At 49.2% G+C, this 25,562-nt stretch overlaps 1 protein-coding gene across 3 annotated transcripts in view; it reads left to right on the forward strand.

Annotated features, from left to right (window-relative positions):
• EXOC3L2 (exocyst complex component 3 like 2) overlaps nt 1-25,562 on the forward strand; it is a 419,752-nt gene that overhangs the window by 392,812 nt on the left and 1,378 nt on the right. The gene's annotated exons all lie outside the window — the stretch shown is intronic.

Consider the following 25,562-nt stretch of genomic DNA (forward strand, 5'->3'; position numbering starts at 1 on the left):
CTTCATCTGCCACTTGCACGCCCATTCTCCCAGTCTCGCAAGGTCCTCCTGTAATCGTTCACATTCCTCCTTCGAAGGTTGCCCTTCTTCCTCAGATCGGAAATAAGCAAATGTGCTAGCTGACAGTGTATATAAGTGAAAACATTCAAGCATTACTATGACAGTCTGACAGGGTGGGAGGAGAGGGGTGGGTAGGAAGTATGCATGGGGACATCAAAGCATATCATTGATATTCTAACAGGATGGGTGTGGATAGGTGAGGGGAGAACGTAAGACCTTTGAAGTCAGAATGATTGAATATTTTAACACCCAACAGAAAGGACTTAACAAGGATCTGGGGTTCCTAGCCCATTATAAACCATAAAGCTGTATGTCTCTGTTGATCACCCTCCCCTCACCTATCCACACCCATCCTGTTAGAATATCAATGATATGCTTTGATGTCCCCATGCATACTTCCTACCCACCCCCCTCCTCCCACCCTGTCAGACTGTCATAGTAATGCTTGAATGTTTTCACTTATATACACTGTCAGCTAGCACATTTGCTTATTTCCGATCTGAGGAAGAAGGGCAACCTTCGAAAGCTAATCAAGAAATGTATTAAGTTATGTCCAATAAAAAAGGTATCATCTTATTTTCTTTTCCATGTTTTATTTTGTTTGATTTCTATTGATAATGTAGTTGGAAAAACCACAGAAAGGCGGTATATAAGTCCCATTCCCTTTCCCTTCCCTTCATCAATGTGCATCTCCTTCCAGTCTTCCCTCCCTCCATTCATCCATGTCCAGCAACTCTCCTCTCTCCATTGCCCTCCCCTCTATCCATCCATGTCCAGCAATTCTCCTCTCTCCCCTGCTTCTCCTCCATCCATCCATCCATGCCCAGCCTCTCTCCCCTGCCCTCTCCTCCATCCATATCTAGCAAATCTCCTCTCCCCTGCCCCTTCCAGCCATCCAAATCCAGCAATTCTCCTCTCTCCTGCCCTCCCCTCCATGTCCAGCAGCGATTTCTCCTCTGTGCCCTGCCCTCCATGTCTAATTCTCCTTTGCCTCCTTGTCCACCCCTGCCATCCATGTCGACTTGCCCCAGCCAGCCCCGCCCCCACCTGCCCACCCTCAGCTCCCCAACAGCCCTTCTCTCTCCATTCCTGCCGTGGCCGACAGTCCAGATTCCATCGTTGCACGTCTGGCTATCTGCAAGGAATATTCAATGAATGTATACACACTCTATAGGAACACGAGACCCTTATAAAGTGCCTGCTCCTCCTGCAAGAACCGCACAACCTCGGACTCTGAGAGACCACGAGCCTCCAGCAGGAACACCCACACCGATAGACGGGCACCTAGGCAGTGGGGCGGGTAGTGGTTGAATTTTCGTCTCCGATTGGGTGTAATCGAAGATGCTGACAACTGTGATTGGTTTCGTGCGGGTGTCCGTCAGGAGGCCTGTTCCATCGCGGGGTCACGGTGTCTCGTGCTGCAGCAGGCGGGTGGCTTAGCTACCGGAGTTTGCACTTCGCAGCTGCTGTGGCTGAAGAGGCTGAAGGAGATGCAGGTGCCGAGGAGCCGGGAGGCAGCGGCGGAGCCGCACTGAGCCTGCCCGCCGATGGTGAGTTCCGCTGCTGAAAACGACCTTCCTGCTGGCTTTGTGGAACTGCGGTTGTTTTAGGTGAAATGGCTGCCGAGATTGCATGCGCTTGGTGTGGGAGAGGAGCAGGATGGAGCAGAGGAGGCAGAGTTGAGGCGCGCCACATGGGGCCCCCTTAAGCACAAGGCTGTATGCGGCTGCCTCGATCACCTTGGCCTAAGACCGGCCTTGATCCCAACAACTTTATTACTGTACAATTAAATTCACTTTGCTTTTAGTAAACTTAAAGTTTTGAAAAAGATTGTCACTCATGCGATTGTGCTTGTGAGTCATTAATCCAGGACAGCTAAAAAGGTGCCCAACAGCTGCACTAACAGGAAATGGATTATTCAGTCTGACAAAAAGTTGCAGTATTATTGACATCTTGTGACTGGATCTGTATCTTTTGATCAAGGGAATCTCTGAAACACTTGACTTCTGGATAGCAAAGAATATTGTATCACCCGTTATTGTCATTATCATCTGCATTAGTAGTGCTATCAAATTCATCACTTGCATCTTCATCTTCATTATCATCGTCATGCTGTCCAGTTACAAAGACAACTTTTACAAAGTTGGAATCGTTGTTGTTCTAACAGTTTTTTGTCTGATAGCAAACTCAGTTTGAATATCTTCGAGAACTGATGCAAGAATATAAAATGTGTAGGAACCTTTAAGTCTTAAGGGCAGACAAGCAGACTTCCTCTCCAAAGACTATCAATCCACTGGACAGTCACCCCAGTGTAAAATTTTCTGTGGGATGACCATCAGTCTGTTCTGGTAGAGACATATGCTTGTTCACTAAAAATTGCTAAAAGCTTCAATCTCATCTCTGCTTTAAAGTGACCCAACTCATCACTGTTCTGTTTGGCGAGTTTTTCTGTAGTTTGTGATGCTGACTCATGGAGTCAAGTGCTGATGTTTTATATATAATCCATATTTATGCTCGTATTGTTGGCTCAATAAGAACCCCTGAAGAAGGCTTGGGAGTTGAAACATGGCCTGTGTTGAGTTCAATTTGTCAACATAATAAACTTTTTATCTTTTCATCTTGGAGCATGTGATTGGCTTCTTCCACTCTTGTGAACTATCGTTGTTTGGCTGGAGACCAGTAACTAGTTCAACAAACACAGGCAACTCCACTGTTCTCATAGATTGTATTCCCTGAACAGTAAAATTTAAGATGAGATGATCCACGGTTTCCATGATGAGGTTTGCAATAGCAAAATCCTGTTCCTGGTTTTACTGTCTCATTTGGTTTACTATGGAATCATCACTTACATCTTGCTTCCACTTTAACTTTTAACTGGAAGCATCAGATGTAACTGAGTAAAAGTAGTACAAATTTGCAAAATTTCAAATGTTATCCTGTACTTCTTTACAAGTAAAGTAACAAAACTTTTACTTAAGTACAGTAACTAGTTACTTTTACTAAGGGGTCAGGGCCGGTCTTAGGCCGAGGCGGCCGCATAGGGCCCCGCGCTTAGCAGGGCCTCGCGCGGCGCGCCTCAGTCAGCCTTGACCTAGTTTCGCCCGGGGATCGCCGCCGCTCGTCCGAACTGCCCGCCCTCTTCTCTCCCCCACGATCGATCATCGATCCCTTTCCTTTTAAATTTACCTCCAGTCTGGCAGCGTCAGAAGAAGGCGGGACACAGCGAAGAGAAGCGCTTTTACTGGCTGGGAGCGCTTTCACTGACGCTGCCGGACTGGAGGTAAATTTAAAAGTAAAAAAGGAAAGGGAAGGGATCGATGATCGATCGTGCATCGTGGGGGAGAGAAGAGGGCGGGCAGGGGAAAGAGAGACATGGATGGGATGGCAGGGCTCAGGGAGAGAGGGGAATTGCTGAATACATGGGTGAATGGAGGGGGGCAGGGGAGAGAGGAACAGATGGGAGGGCAGGGCCCAGGGAGAGGAGAAATTGCTGGAAATGGAGGGGAAGGGAGAGGGGACAATTACTGGATGTGGATGGAGGAGGGAAGGGCAGAGAGGGCCAAGGATGGACTTGGATGGGATAGCAGGGCCCAGGGAGAGAGGGGAATTGCTGGATACATGGGTGAATGGAGGGGGGGCAGGGGAGAGAGGAACAGATGGGAGGGCAGGGCCCAGGGAGAGGAGAAATTGCTGGAAATGGAGGGGAAGGGAGAGGGGACAATTACTGGATGTGGATGGAGGAGGGAAGGGCAGAGAGGGCCAAGGATGGACTTGGATGGGATAGCAGGGCCCAGGGAGAGAGGGGAATTGCTGGATACATGGGTGAATGGAGGGGGCAGGGGAGAGAGGAACAGATGGGAGGGCAGGGCCCAGGGAGAGGAGAAATTGCTGGAAATGGAGGGGAGGGGAGAGAGGAGAATTGCTGGATGTGGATGGAGGAGGGAAGGGCAGAGAGGGCCAAGGATGGACTTGGATGGGATGGCAGGGCCCAGAGAGAGGAGAAATTGCTGGAAATGGAGGGGAGGGGAGAGAGGAGAATTGCTGGATGTGGATGGAGGAGGGAAGGGTAGAGAGGGCCAAGGATGGACTTGGATGGGATGGCAGGGCCCAGGGAGAGGAGAAATTGCTGGAAATGGAGGGAAGGGGAGAGAGGAGAATTGCTGGATGTGGATGGAGGAGGGAAGTCAGAGAGGGCCAAGGATGGACTTGGATGGGATGGCAGGGCCCAGAGAGAGGAGAAATTGCTGGAAATGGAGGGGAGGGGAGAGAGGAGAATTGCTGGATGTGGATGAAGGAGGGAAGGGTAGAGAGGGCCAAGGATGGACTTGGATGGGATGGCAGGGCCCAGGGAGAGGAGAAATTGCTGGAAATGGAGTGGAGGGGAGAGAGGAGAAATGCTGGATGTGGATGGAGGGCAAATTGTTTAATTTAAGGGCTGGATCGGAACACTTTGAAGGCAGATGCTGAAACTGGAGAAAGGATAGGGACAGGGGGCTACAGATGGTAGACAGAACACATAAGGACACAGGAGGATGGTGGACACGGTGAGAGAAAAAATATCAAACGGAAAGAAGACACTGCATAAAACAGAAGACATTGGGACCAAAGCGAATAGAAAAACTAAATGATCAGACAACAAAGGTAGAAAAAAAGTATTTTATTCAGAATTTATTAATTGGAATATGTCAGCTTTTAGAAATGTGCATCTGTGATATTTTGCATGTAAGTTTCAATTTTTCTAGTATTGCTGCATGCTGAGTCTGACTTCTTGAGGTAACTTTCCATTCAGTATTTTGCCTTCATATTTGTTGTGTCATGTGTTTTTCATGTGTGATCAAGGTACAATATCCTGCTAGCGTGTAGTATTTGCAGCCCTTTTTTTTTCACAAGGTAGTGTATTGGTGTTATAGAGCCTGGTGTAATTACAGTTCTGCCTTTCCATGCATAAGGTTGTAGCTCATCCTGTCCTTGGAATTAGTGCTGTTATGGTTTGGTAAGGTTCTGACTGTGTTTTTGCACAAGTTTGTGTATAGTGTTTTGCAGTGGAGAGATTGTGTGTCCGCACCTCTGACCCCCCGGGGTTATGAGAATTTGAACTACTAATTGTGGACTTGAACTGAATAATTTCTTGGGGGGGTTCATGATAGCATTGTGCTTATTATTTCAATCAGTTTTTCTGTACAAGTTTAGCTTCATTTGTCTTTATTTGAAATTTCATAAATAAAAAATTTTCTAAAAATGGAATAATCTTATCAATGGGCGGGGGCGGGGCTAGGATGGGGCCCCACCAAATTGGTCTGCATAGGGCCCCGCACTTGCTAAGACCGGCCCTGTAAGGGGTTCTTTTACCAAGCTGTAGGAAAAAGGGCCCTGCACTAGTAGCAGGGGCCATTTTTCCCACATACCAGAGCCCTTTTTACCACAGCGGTTAAAAAGCCCCCAGATAAACATGGCCATACGGTAAGGGAACCCTTACCGCCACCTCAAGCTCCTCCAGTAACCCAGTAGTAACTGGGCAGTGTGTGGCGATGCCTGATTACTGCTGGGTTTCTGCCACACAAGCCATTTCCGGAGTTTTTCCCCCCAGAATTGGCACGTGCTAGGGGCCAAACTATCACCAACGTCAGAAATGGGCTGGCAGTAGTCCCAAGATAGCATTTGGTAGACCCGCCTTGGGCTTATTCAGGGCCGGCCCTAGGGTTTCTAGCGCCCTCCTGCAGTCTATTAGTCGGCGCCCCTACCCATCCAGAGCTGGGATCACTATGGCTCCTCCCCACAGTAGACACACCCCTTTTACCAGCCATGGCATCATTGAAAATATTACACCAGTATAGAAGAAAAATAACTTAGCACACAGACCAGGAATTAGGAGAACAGACAATCTTGCCAACTCTGAAAAACAATGTGTTATCAAAATTTCAGAATCTAACAAACAGATCCCTATTCAGACACTTGGCCTTGCAGTCACACATGTAGAACAGAGATAGCCCCGCTTCAAATTCTTCAAAAATTAACCTGAAATCCTAAGAAGTTAGACTCTGCATGCAGCACAATAGCCTTCCCATCCAGCACAGCTTAGGATCTAGCTAGGACAGACTTAATCAGCATAAACTAACATATTCTACAATCTGAGTTGGACAGACTAACAGGAGTTACTGAAGTGGGAATGAGAGATAGGTGATGGTTAGGAATTGAAAGCAGGCATCTAGCCCTCCTGTCCTGTGAATTGCTGTGTTGGGGGTGGAAAAGGGTGGGTCAGGTGCAGCACTAAACAGCAGTCTCTGACAAAACAAGGGTCCAGGCTCTGCTGTGCTGTCTCTGTCTGAGCCCTCTCTGGGCAGAGGTTAGCTGAGCTCCCACAAGTTATTTCAGAGCCAGATTCAGTTGGAGCAGTGACATCCTCTGACAAACACAAGGAGGATATTTCTCTGCTTGGGAGGGGGGAGGGGACCGGACAGAGAGCTGACAGCTTTGGAGCTAGACTGAGATGAACAGCAGAGATTAGATTGAAAAACAAAAGCCTCAGCAGAGCTTGATTGCTTGCAAAGTAAGTGACACCCCTGAAAGGCAAGCGCCCTCCTGCACTGCATAGCCTGCTTACTGTGTTTGACCGGCCCTGGGCTTACCTATGCTTTGTAAAAGACCCCCTTAGTTACTGTATAACACTGCATAGAAGTAAAACCAGGACCACCTAGCCATGTCACCATCACCTGGAGCAATCTGATAACCCTAAGTAATGGTGCTTGCAATTCTCGGCAGTAATGGAAAATCATTGGCCAGCTGAATATGTTTTTAAAAATCAAATTGATTCCACCACTGCCATGGCATCTTCCTTGATCTCCTAGATATTGTAGCTTCATATCTGTAAGCTTTCTGTATGCAGGAAATCCTATTTATATCAAGGGTGTGGGGAAGTGATTTAAAAAAATAGATTTATTAAGAGGGTGGAGCACCACCTTCCTGCTCTCTTGTGCCTTGCATTTTGCTAGTAGTGTCAAGTTTTCAGTTCCCATAAGGGGTTGAAAGTCCAATAGATTTAAATATTCCTTCAGGCATGCCTGAAGAGCGGTGGTTTGCCACTCGCTGTTTGCGTCAGTCAGGGAGGGCCAGTAGCATCTTATCAGGACAACGTTATTTGTTTTTCTTTTGCCTTTTCCTGATTATTGCATCCTGGAGTATTGTTTCCAGAAAGGACAGTGTGCTTCTAAAGTGTGGCTGGCAGACACTTCCTGTGTTATTTGTGCCTTTCTGTGACTGAGCAGGGTTTTGGTACAGCAACAGCTAAGAGGAGGAGAAATAATGTGCAGCCAGTCTTCAGCTGGAAGTGGAAGGAAGGGTGACGTCCTGTCTAAGGGTGGCCATATTGGAAGCAGACAGAAAACCAACCTATCTATTTTAAGATACTACTGATGAAAAGTCTGTAATGTCAAAAGGGCACAAAACTTTCCTGCTGATTCACACGGGACCCAAGGTACATCTGACAATGCACCTCACTCCTTCCTTGCAACATCGTTTGCAATTCCTGTACTGAGGACCCTGCTAACACACAGTTCTGTCAATGCATTTGAGTCTGTGCTAGAAGACCATTGTGACCCAAGTCAACAAATACTTTGAGGGAAATTTGGAGCTCTGCTTGTAGGAAATAAAACTAGTTTGCATATGTTTGGGTTGTAAATGTATCCTGTGAATTCTCAGGATCCAGACATGATACTCATTTCTTGTTAACAGCTGTTTGTACAGGTCCTGGCTAGGGAAAGATGAGGTTCTTCAGTATATGCAGTGTGTGATAACCCAGGTTACAGCCTTAGGGGCTTGTGTAGATTTTGGGGAAGCCATAGCCTGTGCCTTTGTTCCTGACCCTACTCATCCCACTAATATCCTGCAATCAATGCAAATCCAAGACCCTCAAGGCAGATAGGTACCTTCAAGGAAAGGACATGCTTTTCCTCATCACTACTACTACTATTTAGCATTTCTATAGCGCTACAAGGCGTATGCAGCACTGCACAAACATAGAAAAAAGACAGTCCCTGCTCAAAGAGCTTACAATCTAATAGACAAAAAATAAAGTAATCAAATCAATTAATGTGTACAGGAAGGAAGAGAGGGAGGGTAGGTGGAGGTGAGTGTTTACAAGTCAAAAGCAATGTTAAAGAGGTGGGCTTTCAGTCTAGATTTAAAGGTGGTGAAGGATGGGGCAAGACGAATAGGCTCAGGAAGTTTATTATTTTTGTTACATTTGTACCCCGTGCTTTCCCACTCATGGCAGGCTCAATGCGGCAGGCAATGGAGGGTTAAGTGACTTGCCCAGAGTCACAAGGAGCTGCTTGTGCCGGGAATCGAACTCAGTTCCTCAGGACCAAAGTCCACCACCCTAACTACTAGGCCACTCCTCCACTTCCAGGCATAGGGTGCAGCGAGACAGAAGACGTGAAGTCTGCAGTTGGCAGTAGTGGAGAAGGGAACAGATAAGAAGGATTTATCCATGGAGCGGAGTACACGGGAAGGGGTGTAGGGAAGGACGAGTGTGGAGAGATACTGGGGAGCAGCAGAGTGAGTACATTTATAGATTAGTAGAAGAAGTTTGCACAGGATGCGAAAACGGATAGAGAGCCAGTGAAGCGACTTGAGGAGAGGGGTAGTATGAGTAAAGCGACCCTGGCGGAAGACGAGACGGGCAGCAGAGTTTTGAACCGATTGGAGTGGGGAGAGGTGACTAAGTGGGAGGCCAGCAAGAAGCAGATTGAAGTAGTCTAAACGAGAGGTGACAAGAGTGTGGATGAGGGTTTTGGTAGAGTGCTCGGAAAGAAAGGGGCGGATTTTACGGATGTTGTAAAGAAAGAAACGACAGGTCTTGGCGGTCTGCTGGATATGAGCAGAGAAGAAGAGTCAAAGATGACCCCAAGGTTTCGAGCTGAGGAGACAGGGAGAATGAGAGAGCCATCAACAGAAATAGAAAACTGGGGGAGTGGGGAGGTCGGTTTGGGGGGGGAAATGAGAAGCTCGGTTTTGGTCATGTTTAATTTCAGGTGGCGTTGAGACATCCAGACAGCAATGTCAGACAAGCACGCTGAAACTTTGGTTTGGATGCAAGGTGAGATATCAGGGGTAGAAAGGTAGATTTGGGAGTCATCAGCATAGAGATGGTAGGAAAAACCGTGGGATGAGATTAATGAACCAAAGGAAGAAGTGTAGATAGAAAAGAGGAGGGGACCAAGAACAGAACCCTGAGGTACGCTGACAGGCAGAGGGATAGAAGTAGAAGAGGATCCACCAGAGTGAACACTAAAGGTGCGGAGGGAGAGGTAGGAAGAGAACCAGGAAAGGAGAGCCCTGGAATCCAAGTGAGGACAGGGTATCGAGAAGTATGCTGTGATCAACAGTGTCAAAAGCAGCGTAAAGATCAAGAGAATGAGGATGAAATATTGACCTCTGGATTTAGCCAGTAATAGGTCATTGGAGACTTTAGTAAGTGCAGTTTCGGTTGAGTGGAGAGGGTGAAAACCAGATTGTAGTGGGTCAAGAATAGCATGTGAGGAGAGAAAATCAAGGCAGCAGTGGTGAACAGCACGCTCAAGTAATTTGGAGAGAAAAGGGAGGAGGGAGATCGGTCGGTAATTAGAGGGACAAGTAGGGTCGAGTGAAGGCTTCTTAAGGAGAGGTGTGACCACAGCATGTTTAAAGGCAGTAGGGACAGTTGCAGTGGAAAGTGAGAGATTGACAATGTGACATATGAGCAGGTGAGATGGCATTAAGAAGGTGGGTGGGAATGGGATCAGAGGAACAGGTGGTACATTTTGAGGAAAAAAGGAGAAGTGTAGTTTCCTCTATAGTAACTTCAGGAAAGGAGGAAAAGGAATGAGGGGAAGGAGAGAGAGGGGAATGGACTAGTGGAGGGAGAGGTGGCGAGGTAGAGAATTCAAGGTTTATCTTTTGAACCTTGTCGTGAAAGAATTCAGCAAGTGTCTGAGGAGATAATGAAGGGGGAGTTGGGGGAGGGGGCACCTTGAGGAGAGAGTTCAATGTGGTGAAGAGAAGTCGAGGGTTAGAGCCAAGAGAGTTGGTCAGTTGGATATAATAATCCTGTTTGGCGCGTAAAAGAGCAGATTGGAAGGAGGTCAGCATGAACTTAAAGTGTAAGAAATCAGCAAGGGCCCGAGATTTCCGCCAGAGGCGTTCGGTGGAGCGGGTACAGGAACATAGGTAGCGGATATTAGAAGTCAGCCAAGGTTGGGGTTTTGTACACCTTATAGGGCAGGTCATCAAAGGTGCAAGTGTGACTAAGGCAGAGGATAGAGTATTGTTGTAAGAAGAAACAGCCTCGTTGACAGACGTGGATAGTGCCACAGTAGAGAGGAGGTTCAAAGCAGCTGGCTTCAAAGCACTCCAAATCCTAGATGCATGCACCAAGCTGAAATTCTGGTACTGCCTGAAGGCCTAGAGCAAGGAGTTTACACTTCTAACTGACCGATTAACATGATGACTCTCTTAGTTACCTGCTGAAATGGTAGCCAACTTGAGGCATTCTGACTCCTTTCTGGAAGCAAGCAGCACATAAATTGGAAATTGAATGATACCTCAGTTTGGTGGGAGGTGAAAGCTGGAATTCTATAGGCAAAAAATATATTTTTCACACACACATTATTACTACAAAGAAATATAGATTCCATATCATCATGCTGATCAATCCATAGACTGGTGGGTTGTGTCCATCTACCAGCAGGTGGAGATAGAGAGCAATCCTTTTGCCTCCCTATATGTGGTCATGTGCTGCCGGAAACTCCTCAGTATGTTCTCTATCTCAGCAGGTGGTGGTCACACACAGCAGCAGCTCTGGCTAGGTCTCCAAGCCTAATCTTTAGGTTTTGTTGAGTACCTGGGGTTGAGGGCTCTTCTTGAGCAAGTGCAAACCTGGTGGCGCCAGGTCCCTCCTTTTCTCCCCCCTCCCGCTGGCTCCATTAAAAAAAAAAAAAAAATTTTGAACGTCCTTAAGGGCGTTTATTTCGACGTTTATTTAAATGTTTATTGCAGCTACTCACTGGGACACCAGGTCGTTACAGCTCGGAGCGAGAAGCAGGTAATTTTTACCTTTTTATAGCGGGCAGGGGGTTCCCCGATTGATCTCCACGTGGCCTATGGCGTCGGAGGGCGAGGGCGCGAAGAATTGCTCCCCGGACCGCGTGTGCGCTTCTAGCGGGGATGCGGGGGTTTTAAAGTCTGATTCGCCCTTGTTGGGTGTCAGTTTGGAGGCCGGTCAGTGTCTTCCTCCGGCGCGGCGGTTTTTCCCGCCATAAACGCCCATCCCCCGCTGCTCGCCTCCGCCATCTTGGCCGGCCACTCTGCTCGGACGGCTTCTTCTTGGGCCGCCCTTGAGCTGGGAGACGTTCATGCCATGGCCGCCCTTGATTTGGGCGACAGCAAAAAAGCGGCTAAAGTTAAGCGCCGTTCTTCCCGCGCAGCTCCTTCGCGGAGTGTCGCGCCGGACGCCATCTTGGATGCGCAGCATGTTGCTCCCCCGCTCTTGCGAGCGCCGGTTGAGGGTGCGTCTAGGGCTGTGGCCCAGGCTGCTGAAATACACAGTCTGGGGGGTTTCTCCCCTGAGTTTATTTTGCTGCTGCATCAGGCCTTCCTTATGCAAAACGCTGCCCTTTCTCCCTTGTCCGATAACGGGGTTGAGGCCCCCGGAAGTAAACGCCCTCGGGTGGATTCCCGGGCCTTAGAGGACGCTGTTTCCTCTGATGTAGATGAGGGCAGCATATCTGAGTTCTCCCAACGGTCCTTTGGGGATTCCTTGGAGGAGACGGATTCCCGCTCGGATGGAGCGGATGACCCCTCTGCAGCGCGGATCTTTCGCTCAGAGGATTTGCCCAACCTGTTACTGCAGGCCATGAGCATTTTGAAGATTTCCTCGCCAGAGGACGTCTCTCCCTCAGCCCCTGTTGGCTCTGCCATTATGCTGGGGACGAAGCGCCCGCCTAGAACCTTCCACGTGCATGATGCCATGCACACCTTAATTTCGGCTCAATGGGATGTCCCGGAAGCGAGCCTCAAAGTGGCTAGGGCTATGTCCCGCCTCTATCCTTTGCCTGAAAGTGAACGTGAGGCCTTTATTTGGCCTACCGTGGATTCTTTAATCACTGCGGTGACTAAGAAAACGGCGTTGCCGGTGGAAGGTGGCACGGCCCTAAAGGACGCCCAAGACAGAAGATTGGAAGCGGCTTTAAGGTCGTCCTTCGAGGCGGCTGCCTTAAGTTTGCAGGCCTCAGTTTGCGGCTCCTATGTGGCCAGGGCGTGCCTCACGATTGTGCAGCGGGCTTCCCCCTCGGATCCTTCCTTGAGGGCTGACTGGCCGGCCCTGGAATCGGGCTTGGCTTATTTGGCAGACTTACTGTATGATGTCTTGAGAGCCTCGGCTAAAGGTATGGCTCAGACAGTCTCTGCGCGGCGCTGGCTTTGGCTGAAACATTGGTCTGCAGACCACGCCTCTAAATCCCGCCTGGCTAAGTTGCCTTTTAAAGGCAAGCTGCTCTTTGGGGTCGAGCTGGACAAAATCGTGACCGATCTCGGCACGTCTAAGGGCAAGAGGTTACCAGAGGTCAGGGCTCGGGCCAGTGCTCGCCCCGGTATCTCCAGAGGACGGTTTCAGGAAGCCCGTGGGTACCGCCCGGGCAAGTCGGGCTCCTCTGCCCCCTCTTCCTTCAAAGGAACTTCTCCCTCAAGCAGCATTCCTTTCGCAGAGACCGCCGTCCCGGAGGTACGCCCTCCGGTCCTCCCCCAGGGTCTCGTACCCAATGACGGGGCCCTGGTCCATGGCCCAGTGCAGATTGGAGGACGCCTGTCCTCGTTTCGGGGCGAGTGGACCAGGGTAACTTCAGACGCTTGGGTTCTGGAAGTCATCAGAGACGGCTACAAGTTAGAGTTCTGCCGACCCTTAAGAGACGGGTTTGTACTCTCTCCCTGCAAGTCTCCGGTCAAAGCTGTGGCAGTGCAGCAGACCTTGGACAACCTGATACACCTGGGTGCGGTTGTTCCGGTGCCAGAAAATCAGATTGGCAAGGGACGTTACTCCATTTACTTTGTGGTACCAAAGAAAGGAGGTTCTGTCCGGCCTATCCTCTACCTCAAAGGGGTCAATCGGGCCTTGAAAGTGCGGCACTTTCGCATGGAGACTCTCCGCTCTGTTATAGCGGCAGTGAAGGCAGGGGAGTTCTTGGCTTCCTTGGACATCAAGGAAGCGTACCTGCATATTCCCATCTGGCCTCCTCATCAACGCTTTCTGCGTTTTGCAGTCCTGGGCCGACACTTCCAGTTCAGAGCCCTCCCTTTCGGGTTGGCTACTGCTCCGCGGACCTTCTCCAAAGTAATGATGGTCATCGCGGCCTTCCTGCGAAAGGAAGGGAGTACAAGTCCATCCTTATCTGGACGACTGGTTGATCCGAGCCCCCTCTTATGCAGAGTGCGGCAAAGCTGTGGACCGGGTGGTTGCTCTTTTGAGCTCCCTGGGATGGATCATCAACCGGGAGAAGAGCCAGCTGCGCCCGACTCAGTCCCTGGAGTATCTGGGAGTTTGATTCGACACCCAAGTGGGCAGAGTGTTCCTGCCAGACAATCGGATTGTCAAACTTCAGGCTCAGGTGGACTAGTTCCTAGTAGCCTCTCCTCTTCGGGCTTCGGACTATGTGCAGCTGTTGAGCTCTATGACGGCCACGATGGAAGTAGTGCCCTGGGCCAGGGCTCATATGAGACCACTACAACACTCTCTGCTGCAGCGCTGGACTCCGATGTCGGATGATTATGCTGTGCGCCTTCCCTTGGACCCAGCAGTGCGCAAGGCGCTGAGCTGGTGGCTGCAGACAGACAAGTTGTCTGCAGGAATGCCTCTGGTGACCCCGGAGTGGATTGTCGTCACGACGGACGCCTCTTTGTCGGGCTGGGGAGCCCACTGCTTGGGAAGGACAGCGCAGGGGCTCTGGTCTCCTGCAGAGGCAAAGTGGTCTATCAACCTCCTGGAACTCAGAGCCATTCGGTTGGCGCTTTTGGAGTTCATCCCGGTACTGGCGTTGAAGCCAGTACGGGTCCTGTCGGACAATGCCACGGCTGTGGCCTATGTCAACTGCCAGGGAGGTACCAAGAGCGCCCCTCTAGCCAAGGAGGCCATGAATCTATGCCAGTGGGCGGAAGCGAACCTGGAACAGCTGTCAGCGGCCCACATTGCCGGAGTCATGAATGTCAAGGCGGACTTTCTCAGTCGCTGTACCTTGGATCCCGGAGAGTGGCAGTTATCGGCTCAGGCGTTCTTGGACATCACGAAGCGCTGGGGCCAGCCGAGCCTAGATCTGATGGCGTCATCGGCCAATTGCCAAGTGCCGCGCTTTTTCAGCAGAGGACGGGACCCTCGATCCCTGGGAGTAGATGCTCTTCTCCAACAGTGGCCGACACAGGAGCTTCTCTATGTGTTCCCGCCCTGGCCCATGTTGGGCAGGGTGCTAGACCGGGTGGCAAAGCATCCGGGCCGGATAATCCTGGTGGGTCCGGACTGGCCCAGACGTCCCTGGTATGCGGACTTGATCAGGCTCTCAGTGGACGATCCTCTGCGGCTGCCAGTGGAGCAGGGCCTGTTGCATCAGGGTCCCGAGGTGATGGAGGTTCCCTCCCCCTTTGGTCTTACGGCTTGGCTATTGAGCGGCAGCGTCTGAGAAAGAAGGGCTTCTCAGACAAGGTCATCGCCACTATGCTGAGAGCGAGGAAGCGCTCTACTTCTACTGCTTATGCCAGGGTTTGGCGTACCTTTGCAGCGTGGTGTGAAGCAGGCTCACTTTCTCCCTTCACTGCTCCAATTTCTTCAGTGTTGGCGTTCCTGCAAGAAGGTCTGGAGAAAGGCCTGTCGCTCAGTTCCCTTAAAGTCCAGGTAGCGGCTCTGGCTTGCTTCAGGGGCCGCCTGAAGGGTGCTTCCCTGGCTTCGCAGCCAGATGTGGTGCGCTTTCTCAAGGGAGTTAATCACCTGCGCCCTCCTCTGCACTCAGTGGTGCCTGCGTGGAATCTCAACCTGGTGCTAAGAGCCTTGCAGAAGCCGCCTTTTGAACCCTTGTCAAGGGCATCTCTGAAAGACCTGACGTTGAAAGCAGTCTTTTTGGTGGCTATCACTTCAGCCAGAAGAGTTTCCGAGCTCCAGGCACTCTCATGTCGAGAGCCCTTTCTGCAGTTCACGGAGGCAGGAGTGTCTATTCGCACAGTGCCTTCCTTCCTGCCCAAGATTGTTTCTCGCTTCCATGTGAATCAGCAGCTCTGTCTCCCTTCCTTTCGTAGGGAGGACTACCCAGAGGAATACTCTGCTCTCAAATATCTGGATGTGAGACGAGTCATCATCAGATACTTGGAAGTGACCAATGATTTCCGGAAGTCGGATCATCTGTTTGTCCTGTTTGCAGGTCCTCGTAAGGGTCTGCAGGCTGCTAAGCCTACAGTGGCAAGATGGGTCAAGGAAGCCATTGCAGCGGCTTATGTGGCCGCGGGGAAGGTGACGCCTATCCAGCTGAAGGCTCACTCCACTAGAGCTCAGGCGGCTTCGATGGCAGAGGCCGGGTCCGTCTCCTTGGAAGAGATTTGCAAGGCGGCAACTTGGGCATCGGCCCATACCTTCTCCAGGCATTACCGCTTGACTGTGGCTGCTCGGGCGGAGGCCCGGTTTGGAGCTTCAGTGTTGCGGTCAGGGATTTCTATGTCCCGCCCTGGGTGAGTACTGCTTCGGTACATCCCACCAGTCTATGGATTGATCAGCATGATGATATGGAAGGTAAAATTATGTATCATACCTGATAATTTTCTTTCCATTAATCATAGCTGATCAATCCATAGCCCCTCCCAGATATCTGTATTGTTTATATTCTGGTTGCATTGCAGGTTCAAGTTTAGTCTTCAGTTCCTGTTCAGGAGGACTTCGTGTTCAAGTTTTTCAATGGATTCTTCAAGAGTTGAGACGAATTTGTGTTACAGTGAGCTGCTGCATTCCTCTCCCCTCCGTTTTACGGGGCTGGATTGAGACTTAAATTCTGCCGGCGCTGCCTCCCGCTTCGTGCGGCAGTAGGGCAGCTTTGTACCCCTCCCGCTTCGGCGGTGTTAGGGTCAGTCAGCTCCTCCCGTGGTTGCGGTTGCAGGATAAGCCAGATCCCCCCGCATCGGCGGGTGTGGTGTCCCTCCCCCGCTCCGTGGGGATGAGCTGGACGGATTCCCCTCCCCCACTTGTGTGGGGATGAGCTGGGTTAATTCCCCTCCCCCGTTTCGGCGGTGGTGAGCTGGGCAGAGTGTCCCTTTGTGGGTGTAATTCTCTAAGTGCTGAGTCCTGCGGATGGAGCTTGGATATCGACATACTGAGGAGTTTCCGGCAGCACATGACCACATATAGGGAGGCAAAAGGATTGCTCTCTATCTCCACCTGCTGGTAGATGGACACAACCCACCAGTCTATGGATTGATCAGCTATGATTAATGGAAAGAAAATTATCAGGTATGATACATAATTTTACCATGGGAAGCTCAAGCTCTGTTCTTTTCAGAGTGGATTTATAAGACCTAAAATGCTGTTACCTTAACTGAGAGGAAGGGGACAATGGGGGGTCAGCCGCCGATGACCAGCGTTTTGTCCCCTGTGCAGCAAGTGTGGGACTGCTGCGCAACGAGCTGCCCACAGATGGCTGGGTTGATGAGTCCTTTGATTAGCACCGGCGAAGGAGCGTCGATACTCTTGGACCTGGAAACAACTTCATCGCTCCAAAGGAGGAGTGAGTTAGGAGTGTATGCTGGAACGGAAGTCGTTTACAGCTGAAACCGTGTCGGCGGTGCCACTCCTAAACCCGTAAGAGATATCAGCTTGGAGTTTTTGGCTCCCTTGGAGGTTACATTGTATATCATCTGGAAGGCGCTCCAGGACCTAACGGTGGTAGTAAATAATTTTGCTTCAGATATAATCTTATTAGTGAGCCACATGGATAATCGAATCGAATCCTTTGAGAATGAAAAATTGATACCGCAGCAAATGAAGTTCTACAGGAATAGGAAACAGTTAAGATTTTGAAAATGATAATAAACCAGAAAAATTTGAACAAAATGAATATTATTACAGATGATTAATATTGAGATTGTTGTTTTCCCAGAGTTCCAGGTATGACTCCTAAAGTTTTTTTCCTCTGAAATGATTCCTCTTAGTATATTAATTCAAAAGGAGTGAAGCCTGTGAAACTGGGATTACCTTAATCAGTGGGAATTGGATTAGAGATTCAAGTGTTTGTATTGTTAAATAATTTCTGGTTTTAAAAGAGAAAAAAAATGAAATCAGGTGTACTATTTCCACTAATATTGGACAATAAGTATATTTCCAACGAAATTAATTGACTATTAATTGGTCTTGGGTTTTGAAGAAGCCAGCTAGACAATCAATGTGGAATAATGATGCAGATAAATAACTGGGGATAATCAGGTTAATACCACATTTTCTTTGTTTACTGTTGTTTAATTGATCTCCTTGTCTTGTTTCACTCTCCCTATTTATTTTGTGGTCTAAGAAAGAGAAAGATTGTATATAATCCATTTATCTAGTTGAGAATGTTTTCCTCTAATATTGTATTAATGTACAGTCATCTCTGTATTACCGTTTGCAAGTGACCCTTGTAAAATGAAAAATTATAAATAAATGGTTTAAAAAAAAGACCTAAAATGCTTGGTTCACTTTAGATCAAAGAGTCACATTTTATTCTTGTTCATAATGATCATGTGGTTTATATGGAGAGTAGTTCTATAAAGGGGCACCAAGAAGGAACACCATTCTATAAAGGCAAATAGGCATCCACTTTTCTTTATAGCATACTAGTGTAACAAGGCAAATGTGTGCATTTATTTTAGGTGCAATAGAGCAAGTGTAAATACTTGCATCTGGATTGATTTTAAAAAGTGTATAAATTATAATAAGCTATAGTTTATGTATATAACTGTGCTGTATCCAGACTCCATCCATGTGTATGTCCACCTTTAAACTATGTGCAATTGCATTTAAGTGCCATTTTATAGAATAGCACATAGCTGGGATACTGGCATATGTGTATATGTGCATATATTCATGTGTTTATGCCAGTATTTTGGTCATTTATGCACATTGGCACCCTCCTTATAGAACTGCCCGTGTAGGGGGTAATTCTGTAACAGGGTGCCTACAGTTAGGCACCTGGAGGGCACATGATAGGAACCTATTTTCCTTTATAGAATACTGGTGTATGCATACTTTCTAGGCACAAACACCTATACCAGCCATAGAGCTGGTGTAAGTGTTAGTGCCTAAGTATTGCAAATACCCATATAACTTTTAATATTTTGTAAGTATGCGCATGTATGGACTTTGGCAGACTTTTGATCTTTGTGCACACATATGAGTGTAAATGCTATTCTCCGAGGACAAGCAGGCTGACTAGTATCACTGATGGGTCGTCGTCCGCGACGGCCCAGGAGACCGGAGCTAAAAAAAGCTTAAAACTTCTAGAAGAAGCGCGATGTGCGCGGGGACCACAAACAGCGCATGCGCGAGTGACTTCCTGCCCGCGACGCCCGCGCACTTCCCTCAGTTCTATTTTTTCCGCGATCGAGGAGTGAGGTGTTTTTCCTGTGCTCTTCGTCATCCAGGAGACTGTGAGTCGCGTTTACACGTTTTTTTTCTTTTCCTTTTTTACTTTTAATCTACCATTCTTTACTTAAAATTTAAAAAAAACTAGTTCCTTTAGTTTTTCTTATTTTTGTCCCTTTTTTAAAGTTTCCTTTCTTTTTCGCTTGCGGCCGTCCTTAGGCTGCTCGGCCGATTTTCCTTTTCCGTTTTTGTGCCTTTTTTCACTAGGCACCATCGAGTCCTTTGATTTCGCGGACGCTATTTTTCCGTCCATGTCCTCGAGGCCTCCCAGCGGCTTCAAGCGCTGTTCCTGCTGTAACCGGGCCATCTCGTGTACTGACCCTCACGCGTGGTATAGTGCCTTGGGCCCGATCATCTTCCAACTGCTTGCAAGTTGTGTAAGTTGATGAAGAAAAGGACCCAGGTGGCTTATGAGGCTCAGCGCGAAAAACTTTTTGGGATCAGCCCGATCCTTCAGCGTCAGCATCGACATTGGTACTGAGGGCGTCGACGTCGAGGAAAACAGCATCGAGAGATAAGGTAATGGCTGCCGAAAGACCTTTTACAGCTGGGAGCAGTGAGGCATCGAGCGAGTCTCCGCCCATCTCGAGACCTCCTGCTATGCAGGCCCCCCAGGACTGACCTTCGTCGGACCCGGCCCCGAGGAGGCGTGAGGATTCCACGTGTTCATCGGTACTGAGGAGTGTCGATGGCAAGCGTTGAGCGAAGGCGAAGAAGCATCGCCATCTATCTCCTTCAAGACATGGTACCGAGAGCTCCGGGGAGCCGAGGGAGTCGGCATCTGAGAAGCGTCGGCGCTGGGAGGATCACTCACCCTCCATTCAGGAGGTGCCGATGCGTAGGTCATCAGGCAGCCCGGTACCGGCTCTTGAGCCCCAACAGATTCTGGCACCGATTCCTGTATTGCCTCCACAGCCTTTCCCGATGGAAGCTATCGATGAACGTCTCTGGGCCCTTCTTCCAGATCTGGATGCATGGCTCCGTCATTCTGCTTCGGTGCCTGAGATGCTGGCGCCTCCCGCACCTACTGCTGAGATGTTGCCTGGCCCATCTCCTGTGAGGAGGTCCCCACCCTCGGTACCACTTGTGGCACCAGAGCAGGCTACCACCTGGGTTGACTCCCCCTTGACGTTGGTGGAGGAAGCTTCGCCGGAGTCCAGGCAGGGGTCGAATCCTTGACACCCCCCAAGAGGACGTCGATCCTCCAAGTTGAGACAGGATCGGGTTCGGGCTGCTCTTTTTGAGCTTCTGTCCGACACCGAGGAAGAACGTTCATGGGAAGAGGAGGAAGACCCCAGGTATTTTTTGGAGGAAGATTCCCAGGGGCTTCCTTCTGATCCTACTCCGCCTATTGACATCAGACAATCTCCACCTGAGAGTCTTACTTTTTCATCTTTTGTGCGGGAAATGTCTAAGGACATTCCATTTCCCATGGAGGCTGTGGATGAGCCCAGGGCTGAGGTGTTCGAGGTCCTGGACTATCCTTCTCCACCTACAGAGGTTACAACGGCCCCCCTGCACAATACACTCAGGGAAGTCATGTTGCGGAATTGGTCTCGTCGTCTCTCTAATTCAGTTGTCAACAAGAAGTCCGAGTCCCAGTACAGAGTCCATGGTGAGCCTGTGATGGTGAAGGCCCAGCTTCCTCACGATTCAATGGTGGTGGACTCTGCTCTCAGAAGATTCAAGAGTACTAGGGACTATGCTTCAGCGCCCCCTGGCAGACAGTCTAGGACCTTGGATTCTTTTTGGAGGCGTACGTATCAGGCTGCAATGCTCGCCGCCAAAATTCAGACATACCAGCTCTACACGAGCATTCACTTACGGAACTCGGTGAAGCAACTGTCCAGTTTAGTTGACTCTCTTCCTCCTGAGCTCGCTGAACCTTTTCACCAGGTGGTCAGGCAGCAGAAGGCGTGTCGCAAATTCCTGGCCAGGGGAGCTTATGACACTTTTGATGCCGCATCCCGAGTAGCTGCTCAGGGTATCGTGATGCGCAGGCTGTCATGGCTGCATGTCTCGGACCTGGATCAGAAGACCCAGCAGCGAATGGCGGATGTTCCGTGCCGGGGGGATAACCTTTTTGGAGAGAAGGCTGAGGATATGGTTGTTACCCTCAAAAAGCATCGCGATGCTATGGATTCTCTCTCCCGCCGGACGCCTTCTGCTACTACCTCCTCCTCTAGGAGGTATTTTGGAGGGAGGAGGAGTGCTCCCTATTCCTATAACAGGCGTAGGTACACTCCTGCCTCTCGACAGCCTGTTCAGGCTCGTTCCCAGCAGGTCCGCTCCCGTCAGTGGCGTGCACCGAAGGCCCCTCTGGCTTCCCAGCAAAAACCAGGGACAAGTTTTTGACTGGCTTCAGAGCAGCATAGCTGAGGTAAAAGTACCCGTGCCGGACGATCTACCTGTTGGGAGGAGGTTAATATTTTTTCACCAAAGGTGGCCTCTCATAACCTCCGACAGGTGGGTTCTTCAAATAGTCCGGTTCGGGTACGCTCTCAATCTGGAAACAAAACCTCCAAATTGCCCACCGGGAGCTCAGTCCTACAGCTTCCAACACAGGCAGGTACTTGCAGAGGAACTCTCTGCCCTTCTCAGCACCAATGCGGTCGAGCCCGTTCCACCCAGGCAAGAAGGACTGGTATTCTATTCCAGGTACTTCCTTGTGGAAAAGAAAACATGGGGGATGCGTCCCATCCTAGACCTCAGGGCCCTGAACAGATATCTGGTTTGAGAAAAGTTCAGGATGCTTTCCCTAGGCACCCTTCTCCCAATGATTCAGGAAAACGATTGGCTATGCTCTCTGGACTTAAAGGACACCTATACTTACATCTCGGTGCTTCCAGCTCACAGAAAATACCTTCGATTCCGTCTGGGGACCCAGCACTTTCAGTACTGCATACTGCCTTTTGGTCTAGCATCTGTGCCCAGGGTCTTTACAAAGTGTTTGGCAGTTGTCGCAGCATCGCAACACAGACTGGGAGTGCATGTGTTCCCTTATCTCGACGATTGGCTGGTGAAGAACACCTCAGAGGCAAGTACTCTATGGTTCATGCGCATGACTATTCACCTACTCGAGCTACTGGGGTTTGTAATAAATTATCCTAAGTCCCATCTTGTCCCAGTGCAGAAATTGGAATTCATAGGAGCTCTGTTGGACACACGGATGGCTCGAGCTTATCTTCCCCAGGCAAGGGCAGACAATCTTCTGACACTAGTCTCCTCAGCTCGAACATCTCAACAGGTCACAGCTCGGCAGATGCTGAGACTTCTAGGTCACATGGCCTCCACAGTTCATGTGATTCCCATGGCACGCCTACACATGAGATCAGCTCAGTGGACCCTAGCTTCCCAGTGGTGTCAGGCTACATGGGATCTAGAGGATGTCATCCATCTTTCCACCGATTTTTGCAGTTCCCTACAATGGTGGACCATTCGCACCAATCTGACCTTAGGACATCCATTCCAAATTCCTCAGCTACAAAAGGTGCTGACAATGGATGCATCCCTCCAGGGGTGGGGAGCTCATGTCGATGGGCTGCACACTCAAGGAGCTTGGTCCATCCAGGAATCAGATCTTCAGATCAACCTTCTGGAGTTATGAGCGATCTGGAATGCTCTAAAGGCTTTCAGAGATCGGCTGTCAAATCAGATTATCCAAATTCAGACAGACAATCAGGTTGCAATGTATTACACCAACAAGCAGGGGGGCACAGGATCCCGCCCTCTGTGTCAGGAAGCCGTCAGGATGTGGCTTTGGGAGCGACAGCATGGCATGTTTCTCCAGGCCATGTATCTGGCAGCCGTAAACAACAGTCTGGCAGACAGGTTGAGCAGGATCATGTAACCTCACGAGTGGTCTCTAAACATGAATGTTGTCCGCAAGATCTTCCGAGCGTGTGGGGCATCCCCTCGGTGGATCTTTTTGCCACTCAGACCAATCACAAGGTCCCTCAGTTCTGTTCCAGACTTCAGGCCCACGACAGACTAGCATCTGATGCTTTTCTCCTGCATTGGGGGACAGGTCTTCTGTATGCGTATCCTTCCATACCCTTAGTAGGGAAGACTCTGCTGAAACTCAAGCAAGACGGCGGAACCATGATTCTGATAGCGCCTTTCTGGCCTCGTCAGATTTGGTTCCCTCTTCTTCTGGACTTGTCCTCCGAAGAACCGTGGAGATTGGAGTGTTTTCCGACCCTCATCACTCAGAACGAGGGGTCGCTTCTACATCCCAACCTCCAGTCTCTGGCTCTCACGGCCTGGATGTTGAAACTTAGAAGTTGCCTCTTTAGGCTTTTCAGAGGGTGTCTCCCGAGTCTAGCTTGCTTCCAGGAAAGATTCCACGAAAAGGTGTTATTCTTTTAAATGGAGGAGGTTTGCCATCTGGTGTGACAGCAAGGCCCTAGATCCTTTTTCTTGTCCTACACGGGCCCTGTTTGAATACCTTCTACACTTATCAGAGCCTGGTCTTAAGACCAACTCCGTAAGAGTTCATCTTAGTGCAATTAGTGCTTATCATCAACATGTGGAAGGTCAGCCTATCTCTGGACAGCCTTTAGTTGTTCGTTTCATGCGAGGCTTGCTTTTGTCAAAGCCCCCTATCAAGCCTCCACCAGTGTCTTGGGATCTCAATGTCGTTCTCACCCAGCTGATGAAAGCTCCTTTTGAGCCACTGAATTCCTGCCATCTGAAGTACTTGACCTGGAAGGTCATTTTCTTGGTGGCTGTTACTTCAGCGCATAGAGTCAGCTCCAAGCCCTGGTATTATTTAAAATTTCATCATAACAGAGTAGTCCTGCGCACTCACCCTAAGTTCCTGCCGAAGGTGGTGTCGGAGTTCCATCTGAACCAGTCGATTGTCTTGCCAACATTTTTTCCCTGTCCACATACCCACCCTGGTGAGGACAAGTTGCATACCTTGGACTGTAAGAGAGCATTGGCCTTTTACGTGGAGCGGACGAAGCCCTACCGCCACCTAGTTGTTTGTTTCTTTTGATCGTAACAGGATGGGAGCTGCCATTGGGAAACGCACCATATCCAGTTGGCTAGCAGATTGCATTTCCTTCACTTATGCCCAAGCTGGGTTGACTTTAGAGGGCCATGTCACGGCTCACAGTGTTAGAGCTATGGCTGCGTCAGTGGCTCATTTAAAGTCAACCTCCATTGAAGAAATTTGCAAGGCTACAACGTGGTCATCCATTCACATCTCACTACTGCCTTTTCAGCAGGAAATCCGACGCGACAGTCGGTTTGGGCAGTCGGTGTTACAGAATCTGTTTGGGGTTTAGAATCCAACTCCACCCTCCTAGGCCCATTTCTATTCTGTTTCAGGCTGCACTCTCACTTAGTTGTGTTTGTTTTCAGGTCAATCTCAGTTATGTCCTCGCCGTTGCGAGGCCCAATTGACCAACGTTTCATTGTTTTGAGTGAGCCTGGGTGCTAGGGATACCCCATCAGTGATACTACTCAGCCTGCTTGTCCTCGGAGATAATGAAGATACATACCTGTAGCAGGTATTCTCCGAGGACAGCAAGCTGAGTAGTATCACAACCCACCCTCCTCCCCGTAGGAGTTGTTATTTTCTTGTTTGCTTTTTATATAACTGAGGGAAGCGTGCGGGCGTCGCGGGCGGGAAGTCACTTGCGCATGCGCGGTGCATGGTCCCCTCGCACGTCGCGCTTCTTCTAGACGTTTTAAGCTTTTTTAGCTCCGGTCTCCTGGGCCGTCGCGGACGACGACCCATCACTGATACTACTCAGCCTGCTGTCCTCGGAGAATACCTGCTACAGGTACGTATCTTCATTTTATTCTAAGTATTTATGCACATGAGTGCATAACTTTTAGCACCAATGTTAAAGAATTGCCCCAACAATGCCATACATAGGAAAGGAAACTCCTTGTACTTATACTTTTTAGCAGCAACATAAATAGATGTCTCTTTATTATTTAAGGTGGATGGTCTGGCAGCATGTTTATGGTGCTTAGACTGAATAGCAGCTCTCAAAGAAAAGGAGGAAGGAAGGAACTCTTATTTTCATATTATGACTTCTGGGGCCATAACATTTCCAGAAAGGCTTTAGATTTCATTCACCTCTACTTTACTTTACATGATTGGCAGGAAAGGGGAGATGTGTGTAAGAGTCTCTTGGTTCAGAGTGCTTTGTGTGGTTCTTGGACCATACCTTTGGGAGAGTGTGAGTCAGATGGAGTGAGTTGTGGGTGGTGAAGGAGCTACTGGAGTGGTTGGTAGTCTTTACAGTGGGGCACTGAGGATAGATTTACAGGTCTGAATGTCTGTGCCATGGATGAAGGCGAGGATAAGTGGAATTTGGTGTAGATATTTGACTGTCCCAAGGATGTGTGCACAGGAGCCGGGCATCTTTTGGCTGAAGGAAAGAGGAGGGATCTCTAGAGCAAAGAGTCAGGAGGTGGACTTGGAGTGGTTTGGGATGATGATCCTTAAAAAAAAAAGGGTAGTAAATGTGTGGGATGGCCTTGTGGTGGAGAAGGGGACAGTATTGGTTTTCAGAAAGCATGGAGGATTTCTGGGGGAGAGAGGGAATTATAGAACTTGGCAGTTGGTATGGATAGGGGGACTGGATGGGTTGTATGTATTTTTATCTTCCGGCATGTTCTACGAGCCTAGGTTATTGTAGGGTTCTGGTTTTCTACAGACAAAGATTTCTGACTGTTACATATGTTTTATATAGTTCTTAATCACAACACTCTCTATACAGTGTTCAGTTCTAAGTCATCCAGTTCTGGTTTTACTTCATTACATCTGTGGATTTTCAGTTTCAGGTTCTCTTGATGGGATCATGTTCATCTCCAT

The sequence above is a fragment of the Microcaecilia unicolor genome, chromosome 11, assembly GCF_901765095.1.
Source record: "Microcaecilia unicolor chromosome 11, aMicUni1.1, whole genome shotgun sequence".
Classification (NCBI taxonomy): domain Eukaryota; kingdom Metazoa; phylum Chordata; class Amphibia; order Gymnophiona; family Siphonopidae; genus Microcaecilia; species Microcaecilia unicolor.